The sequence below is a fragment of the Hibiscus syriacus genome, unplaced genomic scaffold, assembly GCF_006381635.1.
Source record: "Hibiscus syriacus cultivar Baekdansim isolate YM2019G1 unplaced genomic scaffold, ASM638163v2 tig00002511_pilon, whole genome shotgun sequence".
Taxonomy (NCBI): domain Eukaryota; kingdom Viridiplantae; phylum Streptophyta; class Magnoliopsida; order Malvales; family Malvaceae; genus Hibiscus; species Hibiscus syriacus.
The window spans coordinates 5,380,025-5,396,125 of record NW_024061932.1 but is presented as its reverse complement, the minus strand read 5'-3'; the positions used below and the strand labels follow the sequence as shown (position 1 = coordinate 5,396,125).

Genomic DNA, 16,101 nt, shown 5'->3' with positions numbered 1-16,101 from the left:
ATTCCAAAGTAATAGTGAATTTATTTCATCAACCAGAGGTATTTGATATATTTTTTATATAGGGTGATTGTAATATAGTATATGTTCATAATATTTTTAATCTATTGACAACACATTTATATTTTATAGATATAGTTATTCGAATTCGAGTTTATACTTTTATATGTTTGTTAACAAGAGAAATAAGAATGTAATTGATGCAGATAGGGTGAAACTCTGAAGCAGCCGTTCATGGCACCCAAGCTGGTGCATCAGGCCACCCACACCGGTGCATCAGGCCACCCACACCATCCCACCCCAGAAGATCGAGATCTTTAAATCTTTGGATGCTTGGGCTAGGGATAACATTCTCATTCATCTTAAACAAATTGATAAATGTTGCCTAAGGATTTTCTCCCTGATCCTTCATCCGACGGATTCTAGGACCAAATCTGAGAACTCAGAGCACGGGCAAATGAGATTCCGGACGAGTACTTCGTCGTGTTGGTCGGTGACATGATCACGGAGGAAGCCCTTCCGATATACCAAACAATGCTAAATACCTTAGACGGAACTCGTGACGAAACTGGTGCTAGCCCTACTTCTTGGGCTACTTGGACGAGGGCTTGGACCGCCGAAGAAAACCGGCACACCGATCTACTTAACAAGTATCTCTACTTGTGTGGCAGGGTGGACATGAGGCAAGTTGAGAAGACAATTCAGTATTTGATCGGAACCGGAATGGTACGATGCTTTGGCCGCATGATCTTGTTAGTAAATTGTAAAATGAATGCATCAACTAAAGGTCGTTTCTGCATACTGAATGATCTTGTATATTTTATAGGATCCGGGTACGGAGAATAGTCCTTATTTGGGATTCATCTACACAACTTTCCAAGAAAGGGCGACTTTTATCTCCCATGGGCATACAGCTAGGCTAGCCAAGGTGCATGGTGACATGAATTTGGCTCAGTTATGTGGTTCGATTGCTGCAGACGAAAAGCCTCACGAGACAGCATACACTAAAATTCTCGAAAAGCTCTTCGAAATTGATCCCGACGGATCCGTCCAGTCCTTCGCCGACATGATGAGGAAGAAAATCGCAATGCCTGCCCACTTGATGTACGATGGAATAGAAGAAAACCTCTTCGACCACTACGTGCCCGTTGCACAACGAATTGGGGTTTACACGGTCAAGGACTATGCTGATATAGTTGAGTATCTGGTGTAGAGATGGAAGGTGGAGCAACTCACCGTACGTTTTTGCCCGAAGGCCGTGAAGCTCAGGACTTCGTGTGCCGACTTGCACCGAGAAATAGAAGGCTGGAAGAGAGAGCTCAATTGAAGGCTACTGAGGAAACACCCAGTGTTCCATTCAGCTGGGTATCTGGCAGGCAAGTTAAGCTCTGAATTCTCTGTCCTCCAAGTAACTTGTCATGCAAGAAGAGAAGGGCCTAGATGAAAAATATGATGAAAACTGTGTCTTTAGTTGTAATTTAAACAAGTGGAGGAAGTGTTAGTTTGGGGACTTAAGTGCGGTTGTTTCTGTGTGTGTATGTGCACCAACAATGAAGTATCAATTTCTTCCTCCTATTTCATGAAACCTTTTTGGACCAACATAAACAAAAACCTTATAAAATACAAAGATTCCAAGATGAAATATCGAATAAATAAAAACCCAAAATTACCTTAAAATCAAATTGAAACTGATAAAAAAAACCCAAATTAAATATCCTACATATTCCGTGGCACGTATAATGTTTAATGGTTTCATGCTTATGTATGTTAAAATTAAATTCCATGATATGCTGATTGTTGCCCCAAAATTAATTTGCCTAAATTAAATATTCAAGATTTAAGATTTAAGGAAGGTAGAGTAATTAAATGACGGTTGATTCGAAAACCATAACAAATAAAATAAAAATTTTGGGATTTAAAATTCTTTTTGAGGGAATAGGGGATTTATTTTTGAAATTTCATAAATTTATTTTTTATATTAGAAATTATATATTAACATATTTTTTTATAAATCATGATATTTTAATTTGAAACTATAAATTGTAAATAATTTAAATGTAATTTGGTATCTATATTAGTTTTATTAGAATATAATAAAAGCTCCAATTGATCTAATGATTGAACTTTAACGTTTATATTCAAAGGTTTTGAATTTAAATAAAATTGTCCGTCTAGCTCGATTGGTAGAGCTCAAGGCTCTTACCCTTGTGGTCGTGAGATCGAGTGCCACTGAGGGCAATTCGTAACAGAGGTCTTCCACGGAAGTTACTTCCAACTTGGCGTTGGGGGCAACCTATTACCCTATCTCCCCTTACCCCATTACATATGAGAATAGGATCAGTTAATTTTTGAATTTAGCCCCAACGCCAGGTTGAGAGTAGTTTCCGTAGGAGACATCCGAATTATGAATCCGTGAGACTCGATCTCACAACCCCAAGATTAAAAACCTTGTACTCTACCAACTGAGCTGAATAATCATTTCTAATTTTTGAATTTAAATCCCTTCAAATATAGCACTTCAGCAATGTAGTTTACCCAATATATTTTGGCATAAAGAAAAATGCCCTTAATATTTACTAAATAATTGATTTAACTTTTTTTTATATTATTTTGGTCCTTAATATTTTATTTTACCGTTGAAAATTTAATTAAATAATCACTTTAATTTTTATTCTTTAAAATATTTTGACCTTCAAAATTTATTTATTTTTAAAAATATTTTTTTAAAACGTATATTAACTAATAATTTTCTTTCACAAATAATTTTTTTTCATCAAAACTAATTTTTTTATAATGATTATTCAATAATATTTTTATCAGTTAAAGTATATTTATCTTTTAACTCGATATCCTAAAATATTTATCTTTTAAAAAACATTTTCTACGAAGAAGAAGCTCCTTGGAAACAACGCCATAACCCTATTTAAGGGTAGTCAAAGTCGTCTAGCAAAGCTGCAATTTATTTGCTTAAGAGCATTACACTATTCTTCTTCTTCATCTGATTAAAGCCAACCGTGTGTGGACCCTATATTAGCACGATTTCCAGGCCACGTATAGAAGCTAACTAAGCCATCGAGTCGTTTCTGTGGACCCTTCTTATTTTGCATTTCTGTCTAATCAACACCCTTTGATCCTTTATTTTAAAGGAAAATCAATAATATAAATATATGAAAAGACACCATATTTAAATATGAAACACGCGGAGAATGGCGCACGTCAAATTTTCTCTCTCGATACATGTTAGCTGGGTTAATAGAGATTGAAGACGAAGCAATTTCTTCTTAGATTCTTTGTTTTTTTTTATTGATTCTGCTAATTTTCTTGGGGATTTGTTAGGCTATGTCTGGTGAGGTAGCTACTGATTGGAGGAAGCTCTTTGAGGTGGGGAATGAACAGGAGCTGAATTTGTTTCCCCCGATGGAGGTTGAGGGTTCTTTTGTTGTTAAACCTCCGCATTATGTGTTTGAGGAAGGGATCTTAGAATGGAGATATGCATTGGTTGGGCAATTCATAGGCTCAACTCCGAATTTCGGATCTCTGTAGAAGATTGTTGAACTGATAAAGCTTATCCGGTTAAGGTTAGTTTGGCTGGTCCGAATTTGTTTGTTTTTTCATTTGTTAATTCTTCTGCTAGGGACTGGGTTTTAGAGAATGGTCCTTGGCATATTCAACATAAGCCAATTTTTATTAGGAAGTGGGAACCAAACTTGAAAAAGCTACCTTTTGATTTGGTTTGAATACCAGTTTGGATCTAATTGTATAATGTCCCTTTGGAACTATTTTCGTAGAAAGGACTTAGCTATATTGCAAGTACAATAGGTAAACCTCTCCACATGGATTCGATTACTACTACTAGAGAAAGACTTGAATATGCCCGAGTCTGTATTGAGATTCCTTCTGGTTCAAAGATCCCAGACCATGTTGATGTGTTGTTGTGTGATGGGTTATTTGTTCGGATTAAGGTTATTGTACCTTGGATGCCTACTTTTTGTGTTGATTGTGGTCGATTTGGACATTCTAGGAAATATTGTCATCAGGGGAAAAAGGTAGAACAAATTTGGAGGGTGAAAGGTTTTGTACATGAGGCTCAACAGGATGTTTCTGTCATTAGTAGTGAGGCTGTAAAAGATGGGATGAGCATTGGAAATGTTAATGGTGGAAATATTTCTGCTAAATAGATTGATAAAAGCTCTAAATGCAGAGAAAAATGTGACTTGCACTGGAAGAGATAAAGCTTGTTCTGGTAAGGAGAATGTGCAGGAGACTAAAAAGCCTATTCAAGAGGTAGCTGTCACATTAAAATATGACCAGGGAAGTAATCTTCCTCTTAAGAGAGGAAGAGGCAGACCAGCCAAAAAGGGTGGTAAAGCTGCTGTGGGAGGATTAAAAAATAAATTTGAGATCCTCAACTCTATTGATCCTGAAAGCATGTTAGGATTGCCTACTGAGGATTCTGGTAGAAAGCAGAGAGGTGCTTCTCTTGGAGTGACAAAAATAGTACAAGGTTTGAAACTAAAGAAGAAGGAGCGTGTTGAAAAAGTTAAAAAAGTTGGAGGATAGAGGTGGTGTTTATTCCTCTTTTATTTTATCATGTTAGTATGTTATTGGAATGTTAGGGGATTTAATAATCCTCTAAAGCAAGAAAAGGTGTTGCGTTGGGATGTTAGTTGCCAAATAAGTATCTTATGTCTTCTTGAAACAAGAGTAAAGGAGAGTAAATCTGAGGAAATTTTGAATAAGAGGTTTGTGGATTAGGAGTTTTGTTGTAATTATAGCCATGTTGTTAATGGTCGTATTTCGGTTATTTGGCATAAAAGTTTGAGCTGTAATGTTTGCTCTGTATTTGACCAAAGTGTTTCTATTAAGGGTACTTTTGGTGGAAAAGATATTTTTATAACTACGATTTATGGTTCCAATGATGGTAGTATTCACAGACAACTATGGATTCAATTGAGTTCTGTGGAGAGTATAATGGGTAATACGCCTTGGTTGATAGGAGAGAACTTCAATGTCATTTTAAATGATGAGGAAAGTTCAATTTCTGTTAGTGCCGGAACAAATGTTGATATTTTTTTATTTTCAGAACTGTGTGGAGGAGTTGGGGCTTTTTGATCATCCTTTTACTAGTCCTCTGTTTACCTGGTCGAACAAACAACAGGAAACTTACCTGGAACGTAAATTGGACTGAGTACTTGTAAACTCGAACTGGATTAGGACGTTTCCTGACTCAGATGTTGAATTCCAAGCTCCAGGTGATTCGGACAATTGTCTTGCTTTAGTTTGGCTGAACAAAGAAGCTCCTATAGCTAAACCTAAACCATTTAAGTTATTCAATTTTGGGCGATGGCATCCATAATTTATGACTATAGTTGGGGAGTCTTGGCAGGCTCCGGTTGCAGGGAACCCTCAGGTGCTTTTCCAAAAGCTTAAAGGTTGAAGAATTGTCTTAAGGAGCTTAATAAGACTCAATTTAATGACATTTTAGGTCAGGTAAAGCAAAAGATAGAGGAATTGATAAAAATTAAACTTGCCAATTTGGGATTCTGATATTGCTGGCAATAATATTAATGCTAAGTTGGAAGTTGAGAGGGAATTGAAAGTTCTTGAGGAGGCTGAATTGCTTTTCTATAAGCAAAAGGAAAAAATAAATATGATTAGAGATGGTGATCAAGGAACTCGATTCTTCCATTCTATGGTGTCTAGTAAGAGGAAGAATAACACAATTAGGGTCCTCTATGATCAAAATGGAGCTAGACTGGATATTTTTGAAGATATGTTCAATGAGGTAATCAATTTTTTTTTTAAAAAACCAATTGGGGGTGGTCGACTCGGATGTTAAGGGCTGTAATGTCAGAATAATCAATGATCTTCTTGATTATTCCTTACCAATGGGTGCAACAGATTCTTAATGTATGGAAGTCTCTGATGTGGAGATAAAGGAATCCATATGAGGGCAAGGGAATGACAAATCCCCTGGGCCAGATGGCTATAATCTTTATTTTTTCAAGAGAGCTTGGTCTATAGTGGGGGAAGATTTTATGGCTGCCATCAAGTACTGTTTTGACAAATCTTTTATACTCCATTCTTTTAATGCAACGGCTATAGTTCTTGTGCCAAAGGTGCCTAATCCGAATATGATCAAGGATTTTAGACCTATTTCTTGTTGCTCTGTGATTTATAAGATTGTTACAAGAATTCTAGTAAGCCGATTGTCTGTTGTTTCCCTAGTCTGATCACTAAGAACTAGTCTGCTTTTCTGAAATGGAGGAGCATAGTAGATAATACATTACTTGCTCAAGAGCTTGTTAGGGGATACAATAGGAAAAATATCTCCCCAAGGTGTGCTCTAAAAATTGATTTACAAAAAGCATTTGATTCTTTAAATTGAGAGTTTGTTGGTGTCATATTGTATGCTTTGGGACTGCCTGAGAAATTCATTGGCTGGATTTGTGCATGTTTTACAAACCCTAATTATTCTATTGTGTTTAATGGCAGCCTAGTTGGCTATTTTAGGGGTGCTCGGGGTATAAGTCAAGGTGATCCCCTCTCACCATATCTTTTTGTCCTTGCTATGAATGTTCTATCTAGTCTACTGAATATGGCTGCTTCGAAAGGAATTTTTAAATTCCATCCTAAGTGTAAAAGGATTGGCCTCACTCACCTTTGTTTTGCTGATGATCTGCTTATATTCTGCAAAGGGTTCTATTGATTCCATCATTGGTGTGCAATCTATTTTACATGTATTATATACCATGTCGGGTTTGAAGTTAAATGCTAGCAAATGTGAGATATATGCATCTGAGATATCTGCTGAACAATGTGCTGCTATAAAAGGAATTACTGGATTCAAACTAGGGAAACTCCCTGTGAGATATTTGGGAATTCCATTGGTGACTAGGAAACTTACGGTGAAGGATTATCGATGCCTTATTAATAAAATAAGGGCAAAGCTGAATTTATGGGCTAATAGGCATGTGTAGAATGCAACTTGTTCGTGCTGTTTTATTCAACATAGCAAACTACTGGTGTAGGTATATTATACTGCCACAAGCGATAATCAGGAAAATTGAATAGTTATGCTCTCGGTTCTTTTGGAAGGGGTCTGACCTACCTGCAAAAGGTGCTCGAGTTAGCTGGAGACAAATCTGTTTAATGAAATCTGAAGGGGGCCTGGGTGTAAAAGATATAAGAGGCTGGAACAAAGCATGTATTGTGCAATTGATCAGAAACTTACTGGCAAATGAAGGCTCTCTCTGAGTGGTTTGGATCCATTCTTATGTGATTAGGAATGTTGAGTTTTGGCAGATGAGTATCCCTATTAATGCTAGCTAGAGCTTCAAGAGTATTTTGAAAATGAGGCCTGTTGTTTCTCACCTATTTGCTGGTCTGATTAGAGACCTTAACACGAGACAGATTTGGGAGGATATGCGTATTAAGGTTCCTAAGGTCTCATGGCATCATTTGGTTTGGTTTCCTGGCTATATCCCAAAGTATATAATCACTATGTGGATGGCTATCTTAGATAGACTTCCTACTCGGGTGAGGCTTTTGAGAATGTAATTAAATATTGATAATGAAAAATGTATGCTTTGTGGTATTGAGGTTGAGACTAGAGATCATTTGATCTTTGAGTGTGGTTTTGCGAGAGAGTTATGGGGTGCCATACTTACTTTATGAGGTATAAATCGTAGAGTTAGCTATTGGGATAGGGAATTGGCATGGGCTATTCATTGCTTCAAAGGAAAGTATTTCCTTGTGCGAGTGATTAAAATTGCATTGGCTGCTCATGTGTATGGCATTTGGAAGGAGAGAAATAACAGGTTGTTTGGGGGTAAAGAAAGATTGGTGGCTGATGTGTTGAAAGATGTTAAAAAGCCATCCAGATTCGGCTGAATGACTGGACTATTAGCAGAGTTGACCCGAGAAATGACACCATCTATGTAAATTGGGGGGTATCTCTTAAGTTGGGGTGTTTGTTCTCTAGTTCTTCACTGTTTTTGCTGGTTACACAGCAAGTGCTAAGTTGATGTTTATATAGGAAACTGTTTTATGTAGCAGGTTTCCTGCTTTCTTGGGTAAAGAAAATGGAAATGACACCATTTTTTATTAATATAAAAATAAATATCTAAATTATATTTAAAATTAATTTTTAGCGTTTAAAAACTCTTTTTACTAAAAATTGATGTTGAATTTTTTATTACATTTTTAGTCATTTACCGTTAAAAAAAGTTAACTGACACATCTCACTTTATATTTTTTAAAAAAGTATTTTAAATGATATTTTATGTTTAAAAATAAAAAATATAAACGTGACATGTTTCACTTAATGATTTTTTAATGGTAAGTATCTAAAAATGTAACGAAAAAATATTAGACACATTTTTTTAACAAAAAAATCTTTAGACACTAAAAGTCTTTTGGATATACTTTAATCACTTATTTTTGTATTAAGCCTAGAAATATCTAAAAATCTTTTTGATTTGGGTACCTAAATTTTTTTCAATCAATTTAAGTATCTAACGTTACAAAAGTTATATTTTAGGTGCGTACATCGTATTGCTACTAAAAAATTGCATTAAAAATTAGTCAGCTGTTTGACATGATGCCTAATTTTTATTTATTTTATTTTTAAAAACAAAATTCATAAATAAAAAAATCCCAAAATTTTCTAAAATATTATAATTCTTAAATTTTAATTTCCTTCCTCGTCGTCGGTAGCGACCATCTTTACCGTCGGAAACCTACTCACTCATCATCAGATCACTGCCTTCAGCCATCTTATGTCGTCGATGCGATATCACCTACCTTCAATCCCTAAAATATATATTTAAAATCCCCCAATGTGCGTTGAAACCCTTGCCGGTTATTATGCCCACAGTTCACTCCCATACTCTAATTCCATCAAAAGCCGTTTGCTTCCTATCATTGTTAGAAATTACGCAATGAGCCATCCAAGATTAGTATGCAACAAGGGTTTATAATATAATAATTTAGGGATTTAAAAAATTAAGGTTTATAGGTTTAAAAATTTAGGGCTTTAGCGGATTAGAGTAACGATAAGAACAATGGTTAACACTAGGGGTTCACCAATTGGTGGGTAGGCGATCGGTGATGGTGATAGCGGTCGAAGATGGTCTAAGAATGAGGTTGATACTTTAAGAATAAAGATTTTGTGACTTTTTTTTGAGGTTTTAGAGAAATTTTGAGGAATTTTTATAAAAGTAATAATATTTTTAATTTTTTTAAAAATAAAATTTTCAAAATTATGTGAATGCAACAGTGTCACTTGGTAAAAACTTTTAACGGTCATTACGAATTAAACACCTAAAATATAACTTTTGTAATGTTAAACACCTAAATTGACCGAAAAAATTTAGACACCAAAATGAGAAACGAAATATAATTTGGGCACTAAATATTGAAACATTTATCTTAGATGAAAAAATAATCATCTTAATATTTTATATGAAAAATCATTTTTATTAAAATATTATTTGACTAATTTTGTTATATATGTGTATGTCATTATATATATATATATATATATAGAAGTTAGGATCCAATTAAACAATATATTTTTTAGTTTAATATATATATATACGAGAAATAATTCTGATTTCAAAGATTGAGTGTCATTATTATATTTGCGCACATGATTTTAAAACCTTCCTCTTTGTTGGGTTGTCAATTCAATTACACCTAAACCTTCTTGATACATTGCACGCCTAAGGGCTTGATATATTATTGATGATGTTGGGCTCCTTTGATTGTTCGGATCTAGGAAGGCAAGTAGTTCATGCAATTGTAAGATAGACTGCAAAAGAAAAGTTAAAGGTAGTAGAAGTAAGGACATAGGGTAGGCTTTGAATTAATGAAGTAAGATGCTGTTTTGGATAATGGTTATGGCGTTGTGATGATGGTGATGAAAGGAATATGGTAATGGTGTTTAAGTAGGTTGAAAATAAGAAAGGATGAAAAAAGAAACAAGGAAGAACCTATGCTATAGAAAACATAAACTCAAAGCTTAAACGAACCTTGTTCAAATGGAAGAAAGAAATTGGACCCTTTAGTTATAAAATAATTAAGAACCAAAAATATCAAGATGAAAGGATGAAGCCACAAGCACAAGGCTTGATAAGTCAATATAGTTCAATAAAGAACAAAAAAAAGATAAATTCTCACAAAGAAATGTTGTATTAAATGTAATGAGATGGTTTACAAATGCCAAATGCTTGACCTTATATAGGGAACAAAGGGGTGTGGCCGAAAAGCCACCTATATATTCAGCTAGGTGTGAACAAGGATGATGCCTTTTATGAAGTCACATGTTTCTTTAAATGAATGCACATGTCCCTTAGGTTTGGCGTTAACCTTTCCGTTCACTTGGTGCTTGAATAATACCTTGTTTTTGATGCAACTCTTCATGTATTGATGCTTGAATGAAAGGGAACTTCGTGGAGAGTCATAATCCTTGGTGAATGGTGACCTTTCATGAAGAGGAACAAGTAGAAATGGTGTCTTTTAGGTAGTAGCTCTTCAAGAAAATGTATGGCGCTTGGTATTGACATCCCCAATGAATGGTCATGATGTTTGGAGGTGACCTTTGATGAAGAGATACCACTCTTGACGAAAAGACATGACTCTTGGTGAAAAGGCACGACTTTAGATGAATGGTAATGACTTATAATAACATTTTTTGGTGAAGAGATATGTCTTCAAATAGCATCTCTTGGAGAAAAGCCACGACTTGAAAATACTCCTATTGGCGAAATGACACATCCTTAGGTGAAGTAAAATTTGATGAAGAGGTATCTTTTGGTGAAAAGCCATAACTTTTGGTGAGGCACCTCTTGGTGAAAGTCACGACCTTTCATGAACAGGTATGTCCAATGTTAAAGCACTACATCCCTTCATCTCCTAGTTTTCTTTAGCATGTGAAAACGAGTCCTTAGCCTTTAGCATCATTAGCCTTTGTTCTTATTAAACAAAGTATAGCATATAAGTAAACTATAGGATAAAAATCAAAGCGTATACTGTAAGATATATGTAATGCATGCCTAAGTATGAATGTAACAACCTAAATTCTGGGTTAGTAGTTTCGGGTTTACCTGAGAGATATGTAGATCACGTGAAGTTCGTAATTGAAGTTGTTAGGTCGAGTGGGGGCTTAATTGGGTGTAAATTGGACCATATGGACCATAGAAAGGGAATTTTTGCATTAGAGGTAAAAGAGGGATAACCAAAAGTGTAATAATCAAATTTTATAAAAATGAGGTTGATTGTTTGGGATTTTATCTCGTGCTTGGGAGTGAGTTTTGGGGTAAAAGCTGGGAGCTTTTATTTCTCCCTTCATTCTTTATATTTCGCCATTTTTCTTCATCATTCCTTAAGTTTCCTAGTTCAAAGGTAAGTCCTTTAAGCATCTTTCATGCTCCCTTAGGCTTAAAATCCATCCTTAAACCTTCTAGTAACATTGTTTAGTGATTCAAAACAGTTGTTTTCATGTATTGGGAAGAGAAAGTGGGTGGTGAGCATCCTAGTGCTAGAGGAGAATGAGATATCAAGTATGGTTGAGAAATGAGGCTCATTTCAAGATTCTTTAACCAATGTATTTCTAATCCTTTTTTGTGTTATAAATTTCCTAAACATGATGTTTTGTTGGGGACTTGGGTATTTTAGTATATTTGGGGGTTTTGCTTGATTCATACTTAGATGATGTTTTTGTTGTAAATGTAGTGTTTTTTATAGTGCTAAATGACCCTAAATAACTCACTCCCCTAAGATTTAAAAGTTAATTTGGGACCAAAAATAGAGTGTTTGGGAGGATTATTAAGTGTTTTCTAAGCCTATTTTTGGGTTTTTTAGGTTAGGGTATTGATATTGGATGAACTAAGATGAATTATGGACATTTTATGTAGGGATTATCGACACTCTAAGGAGCAATATTGATACTACAACCCTAGTATTGGTAATGAAGATGTTAGTATCGATACTGGGAGGATTTTTAGCAAATAGAAGTTGTTTTTGGTACCGATACTCAAGAGAGTATCAATACTTGACCTAGAGGTATCGATATTGCTTGTAGATTATCAATATTACTAATTTTGGATGGTCAAATTTGACTTTGTTAAGGATCGTAAGAGTTAAGGATGACTTGTAATGGTGAGACTTAGTTCGTAAGGGACTTAAATTGGAAATAGGTGCAAAGAAACACTCTTAGTAGTGGGTTACGAAGGAATTAATCATATTAGGCGTAATACTTACAAGTATATTCAATCGAACACATATCAAGTAATCGCGAATGAAGGATCTTTGTGAAAGATGCATTAGTGAGTGAGACGATGAATGGCTTGAGGAGCAAGAGAGAGAGAATCGAGTGTTGGGCTTGTAGTAATATACCAAGTGGGTAGTAAAGATTATTGATTGCCTTAAGGGAATAAAATACTATAAGACTAAGAATCCTTTACATAATGTTCTATATGAGAGAAAGAATGAGATAGTGCCAAGTTAGAGGATGTCCTCACCTAATTATGAGAAGTTTGATAGCTGGTAGCCGAGCTACTTTGATTACCTTTGTGTGGCATTAGTTATTGAGACATTTAGCTTTATAAAAGAGCTTGATAATAAATATAAGATACGTGTTAACAATATTATATGTGTTATAATCATAAGAACCTTATGAGGTAAGATTCTATACGACTATGCCTTTGTTTTCCGCTTGGGAAACGATGAGGATACATGAGTTACTTGACAATCATCCAATTGTTTGAGATATATATGGATATATCCAAATTAGTTAAAAGGTACTTTTGATGTTAGTTTAACGTTGTACTGATGATATGTGACCTATACACGTTCCAAGTACTCTATAGGAGTAGACCTGCCTGGTAAGGTGCCGATGCTATGTGACCCATACCTAGCTTAAGATACTGTGAGGTATTGATGCTATGTGACCCAAACCTCACCTATGGTACTTGTGAGAAGCTAATGCTATGTGACCCAGTTCATACCCAAGGTACCTGTAACACCCTCAACTCTTACCCGACCCGGATACGAGTCCAAGATGTCACATTGACTAAACAAAATAATACTCTAAAAAAACTGATAAAAACATTTGAACTTATATTATTAAAATAAAATAATATACATATTTTAATACAAGTTTATCAAAATACTCAGAGCATACACAACTTAAAATTCTATTATATGCCAACATTGATTTACATAACAAAATGACATATTAAGTTGCTTCTGATCTGATAGTTATAGGAGTAATGTTATCCAGCTCCTTAACCTTGATCGTATACTTTCTCGGATCCTACGAGTGAAACACTCACACGCTAAGTCATCGACTTAGTGAGGCAATATAATAATAATGATAACAAAGAAATGTAATGGAAATGCCATAATTAAATGGAATGAGACGAAATCAAATGCTTAACCATGCAGTTTATATCACCATGTTCTTTACCTGTAAGCATAATATATTAACATTCATGAATTCATTTTAATAAGATTATTGGTCCATGATACCATATTGAGAACCTAAGGTATGTGAGTACTGTGAGGTTGTGCACTATGCTATCACCACAGCTCGTATAAATGCACCGAAGTGCCACGTAGAATTGCACCGAAGTGCCACGTATAATTGCACCGAAGTGCCATGTAGAATTGCACCGTAGTGCCATATAAGATTGTCCCTAAGGACCACGTACAAAATTTCCTTAAGAATCATATACATATACCAATGATCAAGTATGTGTCTTAAAAGACCTCACACATGTTCCAAAGAATACATATATGTCCAGAAGAACCGCGTAGACCCTCTACTCTTGGCATGCAAACTATACCTATAGTTTTCATCTACATAACATGGGCTTTCACCATTCCCATAATTTATATTGTATAGACATATAATTTCCATACCTTTATCACATAAACATATCATGTTCCATCATTGTATCACATAGCTTATATAACCTTTCCTGCATATTCATGTCACTAAATGCATATAATATGAATTCATGTCATGTATCATAATATGAAATGCGATCATGTATCAAAATATTGAATCTAGACTTATCACAAGTCTAGAGCTGAATAGATTACTATATTCATGCTATGCATATGCACTCACCTATATTTCCTTGCTTTTTCCTCGATCGATCTTACGAGGCAATTGTTTTGGAACTTGTTTAGGCTCGGTATCTACAGAGTAATTCATTGATGCTAATCAGTATACTAATTAATGTATTCTAAACTTCCCAGGAAACTCCAAACTTTGGATATATTCTTGGGAACTTCCCAGTCCATTATAGCTTTAACCTTTTAAGGGTCCACTCTAATCCCATCTTTCGAGATCACATGCCCCAAGAAAATTACTTCATTTAGCCAAAATTCACATTTGGACAATTTCACATAAAGCTTCTTATCCCTGAGAATTTGAAAAACTATCCTCAGATGTGTGTTGTGCTCTTCAATGGATTTCGAATACACCAGTATGTCATGAATAAAGACAACAACAAACTGGTCCAAATAGGGCTGAAAAATCCTGTTCATGAGATCCATGAAAGCAACAGGTGCATTCGTTACTCCGAATGGCATTACAATGAATTCATAATGACCATATCTCGTTCTGAAAGCCGTCTTCGGAATATCTTTCTCCTGAATCTTCAATTGGTGATAACCCGAACGTAGATTGATCTTCGAAAATACTGAAGCTCATTATAGCTGATCAAACAAGTCTTCAATGCGCGGAAGGGGATACTTATTCTTGATGGTCACCTTATTAAGCTGTCGATAATCAATACAGAGACGCATTGATCAATCATTCTTCTTAACAAATAACACCGGAGCTCCCCAAGGCGACACACTTGGTCGAATAAATCCCTTTTCTAACAACTCCTGCAATTGATTCTTTAACTCTTGCAATTCTTTCAGAGCCATCCGATAAGGCGCCATTGCAATCGGAGCTGTTCCCGGCATTACTTCAATTTGAAATTCTACCTCTCTATCTGGAGGTAATTCTGGAAACTCAGTAGGGAAAACATCAGGGAATTCCCAAACTATTGGAATCTCATCCAATCCATTTTCTTTAGCTCTTGTATCTATCACATTTACAAGAAAACCCTGACATCCTTGTAAAAATAGCTTCTTAGCAGACATTACTGATATTACATTTGCTAAAGGATTAAATTTTTCACTACTCACACTTATTTCTGTTATTCCTGGACTTTTCAGAGTTACCTTTTTTGATATGCAATTAACATCTCCATAGTAACGGAACAACCAATCCATTCCCAGAATCACTTCAAACTCGTCAAAGGGTAATTCCATCAGATTAGCAGTGAATTCAATTCCCTGAATCTTTATGGGACACCCCTTACAGACTTTGTTCACCCAAGCACTATGGCCTAAAGGATTAGTTACTATAATCTCATTACTCGTAGCTTCTAAGGGAATCCTTAATTCTTTTACTAACTTACTCGTAATGTAAGAATAATTAGATCCTGGATCAATTAGTACCAATACCAATTTATCATATAGATGAAAAGTACCTGCTATAATATCATGGTCATCACGATCTTCACTTGTCTTTAAATTGTACACCCGTGCGGTTGACCGAGCTTCAGGTTGAGCAGAGGATTCAGACTGGTTCCTTACTCTGCCTCTTCTTCGTCCTTTCTGTGAAGCAGAACCAACTCTTTCAGATGGTGCAGGCTCACTAACCATCAACGGACAATCCTGGATAAAATGTCCGACATGATTTTCAAATCATTTATCCAAAGATCCGCCGCAATCGAACCTTCCTCGGCTTCTCCATTAAATTCGGAAGCTCCTAAACCTCTCAACCCTTTTGCTACATTCATTCCTTGAGTTGGTGGGGTAGGAGGTTGAAGACGCGTCAGAATAAGGTCCAACATCCTGAAGAAAGTGTCTTGATCTTGTACAGGCACTCACTGAGATGCCTGTCCTTCACCTTGCCTGGCCAGGGCAGGGTGAATTACTACTTTCAGCAGGCCTATCTTCTCCCGCTTCACTTCGGGAGCTACTATGTCCGGACATCTAATAAAATAAACACATTGTTCTATTAGCAAAACAACA

The 16,101-nt window shown here is 35.5% G+C and overlaps 1 pseudogene; it reads left to right on the top strand.

The window, feature by feature from the left end:
- Positions 1-273: 273 nt before the first annotated feature.
- Positions 274-1,508, top strand: LOC120146945 (annotated as a pseudogene).
- The last annotated feature ends 14,593 nt before the right edge of the window (positions 1,509-16,101 follow it).